Source organism: Delphinapterus leucas, chromosome 8 (genome assembly GCF_059928025.1).
Source record: "Delphinapterus leucas isolate spDelLeu-1000000601 "Yukka" chromosome 8, BTC_Dleu_Yukka2, whole genome shotgun sequence".
Taxonomy (NCBI): Eukaryota; Metazoa; Chordata; class Mammalia; order Artiodactyla; family Monodontidae; genus Delphinapterus; species Delphinapterus leucas.
The window spans coordinates 47,874,004-47,892,886 of NC_143136.1; positions in this window are offsets into that span (position 1 = coordinate 47,874,004).

Here is an 18,883-nt window from a genome sequence, read left to right on the forward strand (position 1 = left end):
CTATCTTGTCTGTTATGAGAGTTGCTACTCCAGCTTTCTTTTGATTTTCATTTGCATGGAATATCTTTTTCCATCCCCTCACTTTCAGTCTGTATGTGTCCCTATGTCTGAAGTGGGTCTCTTGTAGACAGCATATATACGGGTCTTGTTTTTGTATTCATTCACCCAGTCTGTGTCTTTTGGTTGTAGCACTTAATCCGTTTACATTTAAGGTAGTTATCAGTATATGTTCCTATTACCATTTTCTTAATTGTTTTGGGTTTGTTATTGTAGCTCATTTCCTTCTCTTGTGTTTCCCCCTTAGAGAAGTTGCTTTAGCGTGTGTTGTAAAGCTGGTTTGGTGGTGCTGAATTCTCTTAGTTTTTGCTTGTCTGTAAAGGCTTTAATTTCTCCATCGAATCTAAGTGAGACCCTTGCTGGGTATCGTAATCTTGGTTTTTCCCTTTCATCACTTTAAATATGTCCTGCCAGTGCCTTCTGGCTGGCTGAGTTTCTGCTGAAAGATCAGCTGTTAACCTTATGGGGATTCCCTTGTATATTATTGTTGTTTTTCCCTTGCTGCTTTTAATATTTTTTCTTTGTACTTAATTTTTGATAGTTTGATTAATATGTCTCTTGGCGTGTTTCTCCTTGTATTTATCCTGTATGGAGTCTCTCTGTGCTTCCTGGACTTGATTGACTCTTTCCTTTCCCATATTAGGGAAGTTTTCCACTATAATCTGTTCAAATATTTTCTCAGTCCCTTTCTTTTTCTCTTCTTCTCTAGTACCCCTATAATTCGAATGTTGGTGCATTTAGTGTTGTCCCATAGGTCTGTGAGACTGTCCTCAATTCTTTTCATTGTTTTTTCTTTATTCTGCTGTATAGTAGTTATTTCCACTATTTTATCTTCCATGTTACCTATCCATTCTTCTACCTCAGTTATTCTGCTATTGATCCCTTCTAGAGAATTTTAAATTTCTTTTATTGTGTTGTTCATCATTGTTTGTTTGCTCCTTAGTTTTTCTATTTCCTTTTTAAACGTTTCTTGTATTTTCTCCATTCTATTTCCAAGATTTTGGATCATCTTTATTATCATGACTCAGAATTCCCTTTCAGGTAGACTGCCTATTTCCTCTTCATTTGTGTGGTCTGGTGGGTTTTTACCTTGCTCCTTCATCTGCTGTGTGTTTCTCTGTCTTCTCATTTTGCTTAACTTACTGTGTTTGGGGTCTCCTTTTTGCAGGCAGCAGGTTCATAGTTCCTGTTGTTTTTGGTGTCTGCCCCCAGTGGGTAAGGTTGGTTCAGTGTGTTGTGTAGGCTTCCTGGTGGAGGGGACTGGTGCCTGTGTTCTGGTGGATGAGGCTGGATCTTATCTTTCTGGTGGGCAGGAGCAAGTCTGGTGGTGTGTTTTGGGGTGTCTGTGACCTTATCATGATTTTAGGCAGCCTCTCTGCTAATGGGTGGGTTTGTGTTCCTTTCTTGCTAGTTGTTTGGCATAGGGTGTCCAGCACTGTAGCTTGCTGATCATTGAGTGGAGCTGCATCTTAGCGTTGAGATTGAGATCTCTGGGAGAGCTTTCACCGTTTGATATTACATGGAGCCTGGAGGTCTCTGGTGGACCAATGTCCTGAATTTGGCTCTCCCACCTCAGAGGCTCAGGCGTGACATGCAACCAGAGCACCAAGAGCCTGTCATCCACCTGGCTCAGAAGGAAAAGGAGAAAAAAAGAGAGAAAGCAAAGAAGAAAAAATAAATAAATAAAATAAGTTATTAAAATAAAAAATAGAAAAATTATTAAAAATTAAAAAGTAATGAAAAAATAGAAAGTAAGAAAGAAGAGAGCAACCAAACCAAAAAACATATCCACCAATGAAAACAAGCGTTAAAATCTATGTTAAAAAAACACCAAAGTAGCCAAAAAATACGGACAGACAGAACCCTAGTATAAATGGTAAATGCAAAGCTGTACAGACAACATCACACGAAGAAGCATACACATACACATTCAGAAAAAGAGAAAAAGGAAAAAAAAAATATATATATATAAAAAGGAAGAGAGCAATCAAATTAAACGAATCTGCCAATGATAATAAACTGTAAATACTAAACTAAGATAAATATAAAACCAGAAACAAATTAGATGCAGAAAGCAAACCCCAAGTCTACAGTTGCTCCCAAAGTCCACTGCCTCAATTTTGTGATGATTCATTGTCTATTCAGGTGTTCCACAGATGCAGGGTACATCAAGTTGATTGTGGAGATTTAATCCGCTGCTCCTGAGGTTGCTGGGAGAAATTTCCCTTTCTCTTCTTTGTTTGCACAGCTCCTGGGGTTCAGGTTTGGATTTGCCCCGCCTCTGTGTGTAGGTCGCCTGAGGGCATCTGTTCTTCACTCAGACAGGATAGGGTTAAAGTAGCAGCTCATTAGGGGGCTCTAGCTCCCTCAGGCTGGGGGAGGGAGGGATACGGAATGCTGGGCAAGCCTGCGGCGGCAGAAGTTGGCATGATGTTGCAACAGCCTGAGACGCGCCTCTCCTGGGGAAGTTGTCCCTGGGTCACGGGACCCTGGCAGTGGCAGACTGCACAGGCTCCCAGGAGGAGAGGTGTGGATAGTGACCTGTGCTTGCACACAGGCTTCTTAGTGGTTGCAGCAGCAGCCTTAGCATTTCACGCCTGTCTCTGTTGTCTGAGCTGATAGCTGCGGCTTGCGCCCATCTCTGGAGCTTGCTTAGGCGGTGCTCTGAATCCCCTCTCCTTGTGCACCCCAGAACAATGGTTTCTTGCCTCTTAGGCAGTTCCAGACTTTTTCCTGGACTCCTTCCCCGCTAGCTGTGGAGCACTAGCCCTCTTCAGGCTGTGTTTACACAGCCAACCCCTGTCCTTTCCCTGGGATCTGACCTCTGAAGCCAGAGCCTCAGCTCCCAGCCCCCACCTGCCCCAGCAGGTGAGCAGACAGGCCTCTCAGGCTGGTGTGTGCTGGTCGGCAACGATCCTGTGTGGGAATCTCTTCTCTTTGCCCTCTGCACCCCTATTGCTACACTCTCCTCCGTGGCTCTGAAGCTTCCCCCCTGCCACTCCCTGTCTCCACCAGTGAAGTGGCTTCCTAGCATGTGGAAACGTTTCCTCCTTCACAGCTCCCTCCCAGAGGTGCAGGTCCCATCCCTATTCTTTTGTCTCTGTTTTTTTTTTTTCTTTTGCCCTACCCAGGTATGTGGGGAGTTTCTTGCCTTTTGGGAAGTCTGAGGTCTTCTGCCAGCATTCAGTAGGTGTTCTGTAGAAGTTGTTCCACGTGTAGATGTATTTCTGATGTATTTGTGGGGAGGAAGGTGATCTCCACATCTTACTCCTCTGCCATCTTGAAGGTCTCCCTGTCATTGGTATCTTGATAGGAATTATAATGAATCTGTAGATTACTTTGGGTAGTATGAACATTTAACAATATTAATTCTTCCAATCCATGAGCATGGTATATCTTTCCACTTATTTGTGTTGTCGTCAATTTATTTCATCAGTGTCTTATAGTTTTCAGAGTAGAGGTCTTTTACCTCATTGGTTAAATTTATTCCTAGGTATTTTATTCTTTTTGATGCAGTTGTAATGGGGTTGTTTTCTTTCTTTTTAGTCGAGGTATAATTGAGTTCCAATATTATATTAGTTTCAGGTGTACAGCATAGTGATTCAAAATTTTAAAGATTATACTCCATTTAAAGTTATTATAAAATATTGGCTATATTCCCTGGGCTGTACAATATATTCTTGTAGCTTATTTATTTTATACATAATAGTTTGTACCTTTTAATCCCGTACACCTTAAACACAGGACTATGTTATTTCTCTTTCTAGTTCCAGGATGTTGGTCTAACACTGGAGAGGATAAAAATGGATAGAAGCCGGAACATAATTTGAGATTTATGTACAAGCTGTGTGATTTTAGTGACCAGGCCACACAGAATTTGGGAGTGGAGCATTTTCCTTGTTTACTCATCTGTCACAGCATACTATCTAAGTTTACCTTCCAAAAACTTCTACCACTTCAGAAATGTAAGATTTTTTAGACCATATGTTCCCATTTTATTCCTTATTATAATTGGTGCTTATTTTGTAACACATTCTACTTCTACGTATATTATAAACCCCACATAAATTTTTAACATTTTTGATTTACACATAATTTTATTTTAAAAAAATTAAAAATGAAAAAGCAATATTTTATATTTACTACCATGTTTACTACGTCTTGTGCTTTTCGTTTCTTTGTAGAAACCTTAGTTTCCATATGTAAACCTTTTTATTCTTCCAAGGAATTTTCATTAACATTTCTTGTGGTGTTATTCTGATAGCAAAGAATTCTCTCGACTTTTGTTTTCTGAAACCATTTTTATTTTGCTCTTTTTTGTTAAGCACATTTTTTAATGGGAGGTATAGAATTCTATGTTGACAGGTTCTTTTAATTTCAGCATGTAATGGTATAATTTTGTGATCTCTGACTTGCATAGTTTCTAATTAGAAGTCTGTGTTAATTCTTACCTTTATTCTTCTCTGCATACTATTTCCCTTACACAAGAAATACAGGAGATGAAAAACACCAGGACACAGGGCACTGATGGTTTTTTTTCTGCTTTGTTGTTAAGACTTCAAGTTCAATGATCTTTTCTTTTTCAGTGTTTAATCTGCTTTTAATCTCATCCAAGGGCAATTTCATTTCAGACCTTGTATTTTTGATCTTTATAATTTACATTCGATTATTTTTTATAGTTTCTATTTCCTATCATATTCATCTATTTCTGTATCTTCTTACGTATATAGAATACATTTAAAATAGCCTTTTGAATGCCCTTTTCTTCTAGTGTCATTCCTGAGTCTGTTTCTGTTGGCTTATTTTTCTTCAGGTACTGGGTTACATTGTTTGGTTTTGGACATGAGTAGTAATTTTTTTATTGTATGTTAGAGACATGTGAGTTACCTTGTTGAGTGTTTGGATTTTGTTGTCTTCCTTTAAAGAGTGTTTTATTTGTTCTTGTTTGGTCAGGCATTTTAGTTATTGTAGATCATTTTGATCCCTTCAAAGCAATTCTTTAGATCTTTGAGGGCAGAGATATCCCTCACTCTAGGGATAGTTAAAACTTACTACTAAATCTTGACCCTGTTAGGGTTCCATAAATATGTCAGACTGCAGTCTCTATTTCCCTACCTCAACTAGGCCACTAGGTTTTGTTTGGGTTCCCCCTCCATGTTTTCCTGGTCTAGAAATTGCCTCTAAACAGAAAGCCATGGTAATTTTATAGTTCATCTCATTTATTTCTCTTGTCTCAGAAATCATAGTTCTGAGTTGTCTCTTTTCTGGTCTCTGAAAACAGTTTTTAAATAATTTTCTAGCTTTCCAGTTTTTTACAGAAGAGGTTTTGCCTAGGTTGTTACTGCTCTCTAGCTTGAAGCAGCAATTAATAGATTTTTTTAAAGGAAATGTTTGTTCAGCAAAGGCCTTTTAATGAAAAAGGAGACCATGTTTACACATATGTGAAATATACCAATTTTAATCTCATGAGAATGAAAAAAATATAATGGTAAATCCAAAAAATAAATTACAGATTCAGAGACATGGAAGAACTTTAAGAAGTCATTTGATCCAGTTGCCTGAATATTGACATTGGTGAATGTGTCATTAAGGTTAAGTTGACTAAGACTTATAATTGGCCTGATATATCACAGTATTCCATAAGAACATTTTATTATCAACATGGTCATGATGTTTTTACCCCATAAAATCAGAATATTCCTGTTTTAATTTCATTCACCTCCACTTATTTGCATACTATTATCCTCCCCTTTTGTATTCATATGCAGAAGAGCTGAGGTGAATCTCTCATGTATAAAATATTTAATGGCAAAAGAAATTGTGCATGACAGTAGAAAAGCACAGGAGAAAATACAACAACATTGGTTGAAGAGGTGGTTTTTCTTCTTCGTAAGTAGCTATACAGGGATATATTCTAGAGCTATGAGAAAAGCTATACAAAAGTTAGAAAGACATTAAATTTACTTTATAATGATATACATTCTTCATTTCAGAGGTTTACAGGATATTTTTTTCCTGTTCCTTTGTATGTATTTACATTTAAAATGATGTAAATAAATAATATCAAACCTATCGTAATACAGTTGTGGTTAACATAATTAATCTTGATCATATCAATATAAAACTATGAGTATACACTAATAAATATTATAATTACAAGTAAATCACCATACTTAAATTCCTCTTCAATGCTTCTACCTAAAATTTTTTTGTTTTTATGTAATTACACATTTTTATGATGTTTCGGTATTTGTAATATATTTTATATTTCATTATAACTATATTATACATTGTGGCAAAAGTTTATTTCTTCAGACTCTAATAATAAACCCCATGAAAATTGCTTTATTTTATTTTTTGTTACTTGGTAGAAATAATTCTATATCTGAATTTAATTCAACATTTACAAATTCATATTGGTTTTTGTGTATTAGTTGAAGCATTCCATTTATATAAATATTTCATGGGTTGTTTCCAACTAAATGTCAGATTTTTAAATGTTGTATAGATATGTACTTAAATATTAAGAAATAGCACTGTTTAAGTGCAAAACCAAGAATTATCACTCTAAACATAATATGAAGTAGTTTGATACATCAGAATAAAATTTGAAATAAACCTTGTTTCTGTTGAACTCTTGAGGAGAAACAAATTCACTTAAGAAGAATGATGAGAAAGGATATATCAAAGGAAAATAACAAATAGCACCACAAGCAAAATAATTTGATGAGATGTGATGAAATATACAGCAATAAAATATTTCTACTGAGAAATCTCACAAAGGTATAGAAAGTTTCTTAATACTGTAAAGAAAAGTAAGTTTACTTAAGTCTCAAATTTGGTCAAAGATCAGCTTATGATTTTGATGCATGGCTGCAATTTATTCAGTATCAATGTTCACAGAAATTGCAAATCAGCTTCACACATTGGTTATGAATATTCTTTATCTGTTTCTTCTAGTTCCAGGTAACAAAAAAAATCACAGGTACCATGGAGGGTTTGCTGTGAATTTAATGTCTAATTTTGATGTGTATATTTATATCCAAAGAGTTTTAACCATGAAATTATAAATAGTAATCTAAATATACAAACCTGTATCTACCAAAATTGTATAAAAAATTACTCATTCTGTTCTTTAGAATTCTCTTGTGATTCTTCCTTTTCCCCCTTTAGTTCTTTTTATTACAGATTTTCAGACAAAAATAAATTCTTCTTGTTATTTGGTCAGAAATTGAGATGAAAAATACAAAGCCCTCCCTTTCCCCCTTTTCAAAAATTCTAAGTGACAAAAGAACAGGCACACTGTTGTTAGTAAATTTTCTAAATGTTGCTTCTTCTTTATATGTATAATCTTCATACTGCTTGTTTCTTTCCATCATCCTATATCATCAAAAGACATCTAGTATAGTGCCCTGTCCACCAAGGTGTCAGATAAATGCCTCACTAACTGAATATATCATTGTATTCAGCTTCCTGGAATTAAGTTCTTAGTCATTTTTCTTATTTAATTTTTTAATCTTGAGTTATTTGGTACAATCATATATCATTGTTCATGAAATTGTCTCTTTATGTTATATGAGAAATCTGAGATGGTAAAATAATTATGCGTGTTATGCATCATTGCAAGGAGTGTGCAGGTTTCAATAACAGGTTCGTTGAATGTCAATAAAAAAGTAATTAGCTTTCTAAATTTTGCCAAAGCAATTTATATAAAGATCTCAAGGCTCTTAAGAAACAAGAGATAAAGGAAAAGCAACTCTGCTGGAGTTGCTGAACTCCACAAGTTGATGAACTTGTGCCTGTAATTTTTAAGAAGAACACATCAACTGATAACTCAATTTGGAAAATAATTTTTTAAACTGTATTTCGTATTTTCACTTTCTATAATCAATTTTTAGTGATAGTTTTGGCTTATTTCAGCAAAGTATTAGATGACAGAACTTCCTCTTTACAATTTGAAATGATTACATCTCTGCCTGTAAAGTGTATTTACAAAAATATCTTCCTGCAACTTGCTTAAAACATTTTTTTTTCTTTAAAGCAGTTTTAGGTTCACAGAAAAATTGAACATAAAGTACACAGTTTTCATATACCCCCTGCCTGCCTGCATGTGCAGCCTCCCCCCTTATCAAAATGCTACACCAGAGTGGTACATTTGTTACAGTCAATGAATCTACATCAACACTCTATTACCACCCAAAGCCCATAGTTCACATTAGGGTTTATACTTGGTGTTGTATATTCTATGAGTTTTGGCAAATGTACAGTGACATGTATATACTATTATAGTATCAACCAGGATAGTTTTACTGCCCCCAAATCCTCTATGTTCTGCCTCTAAAGCCCTGGCAACCATTGATTTTTTCACCATCTCCATAGTTTTGACTTTTCTGGAGTATCATGTAGTAGGAATCATATATTATATGGCTTTTTGTATTGGCTTCTTTCACTTAGTAATATGCAGTTAGTCTCCCTCCATGGCTTTTCACAGCTAAATTGCTCATTTCTTTTTAGTGCTGAATAATATTCTGTTGCCTGTATATACCACAGTTTGTTTATTCACTTACCTGTTGAAGTACATCTTGGTTGCTTCCAAGTTTTGGCAATTGAGAGTAAAGCTATAAAATATAAAATCCATGTGTAATGTTTGTGCAGACCTAAGTTTTCAACTCCTCTGGGTAAATACCAAAGAGTGCAACTGCTGAATCATATGGTAAGAGGACGTTTAGTTTTGTAAGAAACTGCCACACTGTCTTAAGGTGGCTGTACCATTTTGCATTCCCACCATAAGCTGTTTTTAATAATGTAAAAATAAATATGCAGAGAACATGAGGTAATTCTATGGAATATGTAATCTTTCAGTAGAGATTCTCCTTGGAACTCCAGGTTAAGGTATCCAATATTTTCATTTAAATTTCTCATGCCTACTTCAGAGCAAAAGAGACCTCTTGATATCCCCACATTTCTACTGCATAACTGGCCCTCAAACCTGTTTCACTATCTCAGTAAATACACTCATCCACCAAGATTTCTATCTTGCTCTCACTATTCACATTCTGTGCATTAGCAAATACAGTTATCTCTTTAAAATGTTTTATATCCATCTATTTTTCTTTAATAATATTCATTATTATTATGATACTGAGATTTTCTTTTCATTAACAAGCAGATGCTATGAGGGCAGAGATCTCACTTCTCCTATTCTTGATTTTGTTTCTGATGTTTAATTCTCAATGCCTGCAACATGGTAGACATTCAATAAATATTTACTTAACAAATAAATTAAATGATGAAGGTAGTAGATGTTGTATAATGCTCACATAACATTGAGTGGAATTTCCTCAGTCCCCATTCCTTTCATACAATACCCTCATTTTGTTCAGATAATCCACTCTCCTTCCCAAGGTCCTGTGCTTCATGTAACCAATCATTTAGGCATATGACATCTTTCTGTACAATAAGATGTGAAGTCATATATGTTATTGGCTTCTAAGAATTGTTTTCTTACTCTTAGTAAGAAACATAGGATTGTCATCTGTCATATTCCCTGCATGTTGTCCTATCTGCTTGGGACATTTGGGCCTGTGGAAGCCATTCCGTGGCCATGAAGGAAACGAAACTAGCAGAGAAAACACTTTGAAAATGCCTGAGGAAATGATAGAAAGAATATGGGTCCTTGAAATGTTGAGTTAATGAAACCTGAGTTGCTGATGTTGGTATCTTTTGTGTGGAGTATTCCAACTTACTCATTGTTAGCAAGTTGAGCTAGAATTCTGGCTACTTGCTGCCCAAACCATCACAATACATACATTTACATTAAAAAGTTTATAAGATATAAGCAAATATAATCTAAAATATATTTTCTTTCAAATATCTGTGCCTATGTATATTAATCCAATAATTTTTAAATAAATAATACTGAGTTAAATTCTGAGATATTAAAGTTTTCTTGTTTTATCACCTGAATGAATTTCTAGTGCAAGAATAGATTAAATACAAAAAAAAAAAGAGAATAGATTAAATGCCTGAATTGTTATTATTATTATTTGGTATTTTATCTTATTACTTGTCTTTTAAAGTTAAAAAATTATTCTTCATTTAAAAAAATATTTTTACCTGCCTGGTGAGAGATTCTGACAGTTTTTTTGTTAAGGAAGAACAAAGAACCTTTGGGTCTACTTTCAAGGACAATTAAGACCTTTGGAAGTTTGAGAATTTTGCCATCTTCTGAGTTATTCTGAAGCCTTGGCGCTGACTTGTGGTTTAGTGTATGTTGTGACTGATCTTTTGCATTTATTACCAGTCCAAAAGTATCATATCTAATGGTCAGTCTGTTGTATACCTAGAGACTTAGACGTTCCTCGAATGAATTTCTCTGTAATGTTATCATTATCATCAAATACGTCCCACAAAAGTGAATTTATGGCCTAAAATTTTTGTTCTAGGGACTCTTCTATGCCAATTTTTATTACCTCAAATCTTCTAAAATAGCCATATCTTAAAGGTCATTTCAAAGTAACCAAAATACTTGTTTCCCAGAACAAGAGAAGAAAAATAAATGATGAAGTCATTATGTACTTAAAGGTCATTTCAAAGTAACCAAAATACTTGTTTCCCAGAACAAGAGAAGAAAAATAAATGATGAAGTCATTATGTACTTTAGAATAACAGTGGTCATAATTAACCTAGCATGTCATTTTATCCTATAATTTAGATTATGCCAAATAATTTTTATTGGATGATCTGTGCTTGTTAAATTCAGCAGACACTATGACAACCTATTCCCCTGGTGTGACAGAGTTCCAAGAAAAAAAATTATCAGTGATTCACAAAAACAGGCCCACAGGATTAGATGAAACACCTATCTACTTTCTTTGAAAGCATATTGAAATTATTTATAATAGCCAAATCACTAATACTACTAAAATTAGATATTGAATAAATGGTCAAGTGTAGACCATTTGTTAAACTTTTGGGTCAATGGGAACATAAGAGACTAGAATTAGAGGTTATTTTTGGAGGCTTAAAAGTAACTTTTTGAGAATAAGTAGAAGAAGAAAGGCATCAAAATGTCAAAGTGTGAAGTTCATTAATTCATTTATCCAACAAATAGTTTTTAAGTGCTTACTATCTTCTCAACTCCACCCAATATAGGAAAATATTTTTGCACTCCTCACTCATAGAGCTTACAGTATAGTAGAGAAGGAAAGGAAATATCATACATAGCAAAATTGTATGCTAGATTGTGATAAATGCTATGGAATAAAAAGATCAGGGTAGATTGTGAGTGTGAGGTACAGGGTACATTCTTTGAGTTGCAGTTTAAAATAGGGTAATCAAAATAGACCTACTTTGAAAGTGATATTGTTCAACTTGTATCAGATATTTCATTATATTTTAGAACAATCCAATAATAAAAGGTTGACTGATTGATCTTCCAGGCAAATGCACCATGGAAAAGTGAGCATTATAACATCTTAAATGTGTATGACAATGTTTACACACACATACACACAATTCTCTAATGTATATGATGAGGTTGTTACTATTAGCCCATTTTACATGTGACATATTTTAGACAAAGAGAAATTAAATGACTTGCCTGAAGTTAATTAACTAGTTCTTTCAGCCCTAAATTTTGTATTTAAGTCATGTTAGTTAATTCACTCTTAAGTTTTCCAGCTCTCATAATCTATTTTTTTACCCTATTGGATGGCCATTGTGAGAAATCACAATTTATAATGTCCAGACTTGAAGAAGAGTCAAGATGTCATTATTACTATTACTATGATTATAGAGATTCATTTTTATATAACCACTAATACCTTTACCATTTAATGTGCTGATTATGTTAATAAGATTTGGCATATGTAACCCAATTAATTGGCACAGTGGAGAGTCAGCATAGGTATAGAAGCCAGGTGAGTTTCTCTTGATTAAATTGTACAGGGTGCCCCCAACAGAGGCAAGTGTCAGATGTAATAACAATCTCATATTTCTGACTTACTGGCTTATGGACATTATTTAATAGCTTGTGAAAAGTCATTTAAATAAACTGATTTGAAAAATGGAATTCAGTACAGATTATTCATGTAGAAAGCAACATTTAAATCAGAGTAATAAGCATTTTTGTTTTGTTACACATAATGTGTGAATTTACATAAATTCCACTACAAGGTCTTATTAAAAGTATTCAGTTTTGATTCCTAGGTGTTTAGCAAGATTTTTTGAAATACATGAAATAGAGTTAAATGCCGTCTTAAAGATTATAATTGTATGACTCCACACAGTTATCACATAGGATCTGACAACGAGAAAATACATATTTTGTTTGTAAATTGAAATGCAAGAAGGCAAAGTTGTGAAACTCACTTTACATAAACAGTTTGTAGGAGAACTTTTTCTAACTAACCTTTTTTAATATATACTTGGTGATCATGTCCTATATGTGAGGCAGGACATAAAAATTAAGAATCAGAGTCTCCATGTTATATTGATAAGAAGTTCTGGTCAAAAATTATTGGTGAGAGAAATTCATGGAGTATGATATGAAATGTCCATCAAGATAGTATAAAATGAAAATAAAGAAAGGTAGGAATCAGACCCTACAGAGCCTTGAAACAGTGTCAAAAAGTTTCACATTTGCCTTAAAAGCCAAGGAAAGTCATTGAGAAGGAGTTTGACGTAATCAGATTTGAATTCCACAAGATCCCTTTGCCTGCAGTGTTAAAAATAAATTTAAAAGATATGCAGTAAAAGGTGGAGGACCACTTAAGACAAGGGATTAGCAAACTAGGGATCTGTGGGCTAAATCCAGCCTGCCACGTGCTTTATTTTACAGCCCAGGAGTTAGATTTTGCTTTTACATTTTTAAATGTTTGAAAGAAAAATAGAAGAATAAAATTTCATGTCACATAAAAATTATGTGAAATTCAAATTTGTGTCCATAAATAAAGTTTTATTGGAACACAGTCATTCTTATTCATTTCATTAATTTACTGCCTGTGACTGCTATTGTCATTACAATTTCAGCATTAGTAATTGGAATAGAGATCACAATGCTCAAACACCCTAAATTATTTATTTTAGGGCCTTTACAGAAAAAGTTTACTGACTACTGATTTCAGCTATTGAAGTGATCCAGGTGAGAGCTGAGAGCTTACAAAGATAAACAGTAATATGTGAATCCAAGAGGGATAATCATACCTCCATTTCACAGTACACTGGGTATAGAAATAAGGGAAAATGTAATGTGAGAGAGGCTCCTGAATTTCATGTGCATGTTGATAGCATTCATGAGTTAGTTAATACTGGAAGAGGATCACGTTGGCGAGGGAGTGGAGTGAAATAAAGATCTGTTTCATACATATGAGTTTTCAGGTACTTTGAAATTTATAAGAACGTATGTCAAGTAGATAGTTGAATATATATGGAGTTCAGATGAGTGATTCATGTGGGAGCTATAAAGATGTGAGTAACCAACAGGCCATATATAGCAGTTAAACTCATTAGTTTTGATGAAGCATCCAAGGGTGAGAGTGCAGAATGATGCCAGAATATGTTCTAGCATCAAATCTTAAGGAATTGCAATATTTATTGTTTGGGTAAAGTAGGATGGCCCTGTGAAGGAGACAGAAAAATAGGCGCAAGAGAGGAAAGATGAAACCCAGGAGACTTTAATATCATGGAAAATAAAGAAAAAACGTCAAGAAAGAAGGAGTGCTCAACCATGTACATCCTGCCAAGAGCTAAGAAAAATGACTGACTAAATCTCTATTGAGATTGCCAACTTTAGCCATGTTTTTTTTTGAACGGATGTTTATTTCTATGTTATCTATAATAAATATTCTGAATAGTGATCAGGCCAAATAAGTCAATAAAGACAAAAAAACTGATAGTTTGAATTACACAAATATTTAAAACTTCTGACAACTAAAAAGCAAATGCCAAATCAAAGAAAAACAAATTGGAAAATAGTGGCAATGCATATGTAAAGATTTATGATACAAAATTATTAAAGGTCAATAATAAAATGCTGAGTACTGCAACAGAAAAATCGGACAAAAATTAAATAGCCAGTTCAGAAAAATAGCAATGCATATGGTTGGTAAACTTGAAAAAAAATACTCAGCAAATGAACATCTCATTTCTGTGCCTGTAAGGTTGAGAACTAGACCCTACAAAGTGGTAACTCCTCCTTATCTAGGAGATTCACTTCTGCCTTCTAGCTCCCAAACCAATATTAGTTAATTAATAGTACATTCAGGTTTTATAGATTGACTGAACTTTACAAACAGTGATAACATCTGTCTAAAAAATTTTTTTTGAGTGATCATAATACTTAAAAAATTATAGCCACAAAAGCATAACAAATGCTATTGAAATTCAGGGTTATACAGTGTAATTGAGGGAAAGCAAGAATGTCTCCCTTTCTTACTAACCAGAAGGAATGTGCAGGTTTTATACTGTACAAAACATAGATGAATGCTTAAATAAGCGGGAAGGGGTGGCCTGGGAGTTGAGAGATTTGTATGGTTCTAGCCTTGTAAATAACATCTCTGTGTACCTTTCCTCATATAAAGAGAATTATCATGAGGAATAAACAAGTTATTTTGATGGAGAAAAATTATTACACATTTATGTATTTCTCTGGAGTCAAATTGTATTGTTGGTCAATATGTTATTTACATATTGCTAATTTTCAAGATCCTCTTCCAATGTAAATGGAAACATAAACAGAATATCAGCAATGACATATAAAATGCATTATCTTTATCAATAGAAGTTTATGCTATTTTAGTCATGTCAGGATGATGAATGGCATATAATTCAGAGAAAAATGGCCCAGAGCAGATATACAGAATTTACATAGGATGGACTCATCTGGCAGTAAATCAAATGAAAATTTCAGTTTTATGGTCTTCAAGAAGCTAATCCTAATTTACAGTTTATTTGCATGATTTGAACATTTTGACCGTTTTATTTAAACTCAAATTATGTCATCTTTACCTAAATGACCATCATTTTTGTATTATTAAGAGGTTAATTAGTTTTCTAATTTATAGAGCTGAAAGATATCTTTGAGATTGAGATAAATGCATTTTTCTAAAAGAAACAGTTTGCTATAATTCCAGTGTCCCAATTCCATCCTGTTATTCAATACTTCTAAATGTAGTTCAAACATTTGATACATTCCTTTGAAAGCATGCTTGTCTTATTTACATATGCATGTCCAATATAATTAATGAAATCTAAAATCCCTGGAGTACTGGGTTACTGTCCTTTTCTTTTATATTTCCCTACAACAAATAGTATAGTTCAGTGGTTTTCAACCCTGGCTAAGCATCAGAATGATCTGTGAAGCTGTTAAAAATACCTTGAGAGAGGCCAGCCTCCCCATGCATTCCCACTGAGTCTTAAGCTGAGACTGAATCTCCTGGGGTGAGCCTTGTCATTTTTATTTTGAAAAATCTTCACAGATGATAGTGAGACTGAATTAATTAAGACTTTTCAGGTTATAAATTAAAAAATTCCTCTTGAGCTGTCTTATAAAAGGGGGACTTATTTTAAGGATACAGAAATCACTCACAGAACAGAGTAGGGATGTGGTTCAGCCCCAGAAATAGACTAGAGCCAGGGCCTGGGAGCATGGAAGGGTACCCCCAGGGGACCTCCCCTACAGCCTGCTTTCTAATCCCTTTTTTTTCTTTGCATGTCAACATTATTCATCTCTACCCTTAGAGGCAAGCATCCACTGTTTCCCAGATTCTGAGTTTACACTTTCTCTTTTTGAGAAAAGCAGTCAGACTGATCCTTGAATCTCTTGGTTCCAATTCTTGGTTTTTGTTTGTTTTCATTTTTTAGTCACATTACGTGGCATGTGGGATCTTAGATCCCAAAGTTACTCAGGATAGGGTTCATCTGTTGAGTCATTCCAAATCTTAGCACAGGCCATATTCTACAACCATTACTGCTCCCACCGAGGATGGTGTGAGGGAGCTGGGGGGACAAATCTACAAGGTGTGGCCAGGGTTCAGAATCACTGGATAAGTCATTTAAACAACAGACATTTATAAGCTCACAACAGGTGCCCCACTGGACTGAGAATACAAAATTAAACAGGAGAGATATGCTACCTGCTTTACGAGATGCTTCAAATATTCTGTTTAACTTTTTCCCCAGGGAGAGATAGTAGCATCCTGAAGCAACGGTAGTAGCATTGAAGAAGAAGAGATGTGGGCAAAATTGAGATACATTTAAGGAGAAGAATGAAAAGACCTGGTGTTTGTTCAGATACAAGTTGAAAGTGAAAGAGAAGAGACAAAGATGATCAAGGTAATCCTATAATTTATTGTCTAAAAGAATATACTTCCAAGAATGAAAGAGGACACTAATGAAAAATGAGAATATATTATCACTTTAAAGTTGAGGCTCGGGTTTCTGGCCTGGGAAACTGGATGATGATGCTAACATTTTATTAAAGATCGCAGAACAGGTTCAAGTGGGGAGGAGGGCTTCAGTTTTAAACCCATTGAGGCGGAGGTGCGAGTGTGCCATACCAATGGAGCTACCCACCTGGCCTGTAGGCGTGTGGGTCTAGAACTCCAGAGACATTTTTTCAGCAGAGATATTTATTTGGAGAGTCAATAGTCCATTGACAATAAATGAAAGCAATGGAGTAGAAAATATCACTCTCACCAGAAGCTTCTATCTTTTAAATCTTCCTGAGGCAAAACATTTATTTAAGATCGATATGTTCCTGTCTCTTTACCTCTTTCAGATGTTAACATAATCTGAAGCTACAGATCATATTACTGTTAGTAAACTACCTTTACATTATAAAACTTCTGCCAAAACTAGATGGACATTTCTACTTTCAGTTTGGTAATCAAATTCACAGTAATGATTTGGAATTCACCATGTCTATTTATTTCCAGTGCCTTCTTAATTTTTTATTTGTAAAAATATTATGTTTAATTCTTGATGACATTTGGAGAATTATGCTCAATTATAGATTGAGTGACTAAAGAACTAGTGAAACCAGATGTTGAGAAGGGAAGATTTGAGGTTTTGAAAGCCTGTTCTCTTTGTAAGTTTAAGAATACAGTAATCGCATCTTCTTTTATTTTACTCTCAGTGAAGAGCAGTTGATGAGGATAGTGTGGTGTGTGTGTGTGAGGGAAGGGGGTGATAAAGCGAGGACCTAAGAAAAGAAAGGGAAAAAGGAAGAAGGAAAGGGTTTTATGAGCTTTGCTAAATTCTTCAGCATTTTTATTATCTCATTACATTCTTAATGGTTCTCACGGTATAGGGCTCTTTCCTTCATTTTATTTTCTCACTTCCCAAGGCTGTGCTTAGGGCCATAAGTTCTAAGGATTCTGAAAGGCAGTCATCTTTGTCAGTACCAGTGGGCACTAATGCCTGGAGACTTAAGAAATTATTGATTTCACAGTGACATCATCTGTACCTCATTTTTCTGAGTATACACACTGATTCTCTATTGTCAAGACTGTGTAATCTAAGAAACACCACAGTAACTACTTTATGTGACATTAAAACAATTTTACCTATGGTACAAATATTTTCCCAGGTGTAGAGACTGACAAATAAAATGTGTAATGCCTAAAGAACTAGTGCAAAGCAGAATTTCTAAATCAGAAAAATCTGTCTTTGGTGTATTCCAAAATTATCTTTCAATATAGTCTCATTCCTGAGATTCCAATTTTCAGGTGTCATTTTTATTGGTTTTAAACTAATGACTGATTAGACTGGAAGTGTGTGACATCTTTTCAGGCTCTCTTTAGCAATCTAAAACATAAATCTCTAGTGGTAAGCTCTAATATCTGAATTAATGGTATGTATCCTGTTGCTATTTTAATCAAGTTATATAAATATAACAATTATATAAGTATTTATTCTAACCAGTTTAGTAATATGGACACATGTATTCCATTAAGATGTATTTTGTATTAACATGGAACACTTTCAAGACCAGTCAAATATATATGTACTTTTTCTTCTAGTTTTACTGGGATATAATTGACATATACCACTGTATAAGTTTAAGGTTTATAGCATAATGATTCGATTTACATACATCATGAAGTGATTATCACAAGTTTATTGAACATTCATCATCTCATACAGATACAAAATTAATATTATGACATAGTATGAGTGTGCTTTGTGTTTGGTAATTGCAATCATTGTTGCTTTTGTTGTGGTCAGTGCTTGGTGTCAGTTTATTTATCTTTTGTAAAAATAAAATATACTGTGTGTGAAAAAAAAAAGAAAAACGTTCTGGAGGTGGATGGTGGTGATGGTTGCACAAACAGTGTGAATGTACTTAATGCCACTGAACTGTACACTTAAATATAGTGAAGATGGTAAGTTTTACGTTATGTATATTTTATCGCTATTTTTTAAAATAAAGAATAATACCTTTTTAAATTCAAAAAAAAAAAGAAATTAAAAAAATTTTTTCCTGTGCTGAAAGCTTTTAGGGTTTATTCTCTTAAAAGCTTTCATATAGGACTTCCCTGGTGGTGTAGTGGTTGAGAGTCCGCCTGCCAATGCAGGGGACAAGGGTTTGAGCCCTGGTCTGGGAGGATCCCTCATGCTGTGGAGCAACTAAGCCCGTTTGCCACGGCTGCTGGGCCTGCACTCTAGAGCCCACAAGCCACAACTAGTGAAGCCCGCACACCTACAGCCTGTGCTCCGCAATGGGAAAAGCCACTGCAATGAGAACATGTGCACTGCAGCGGAGTGGCCCCTGCTCACAGCAACTGGAGAAAGCCTACACACAGCAATGAAAACGCAACACAGC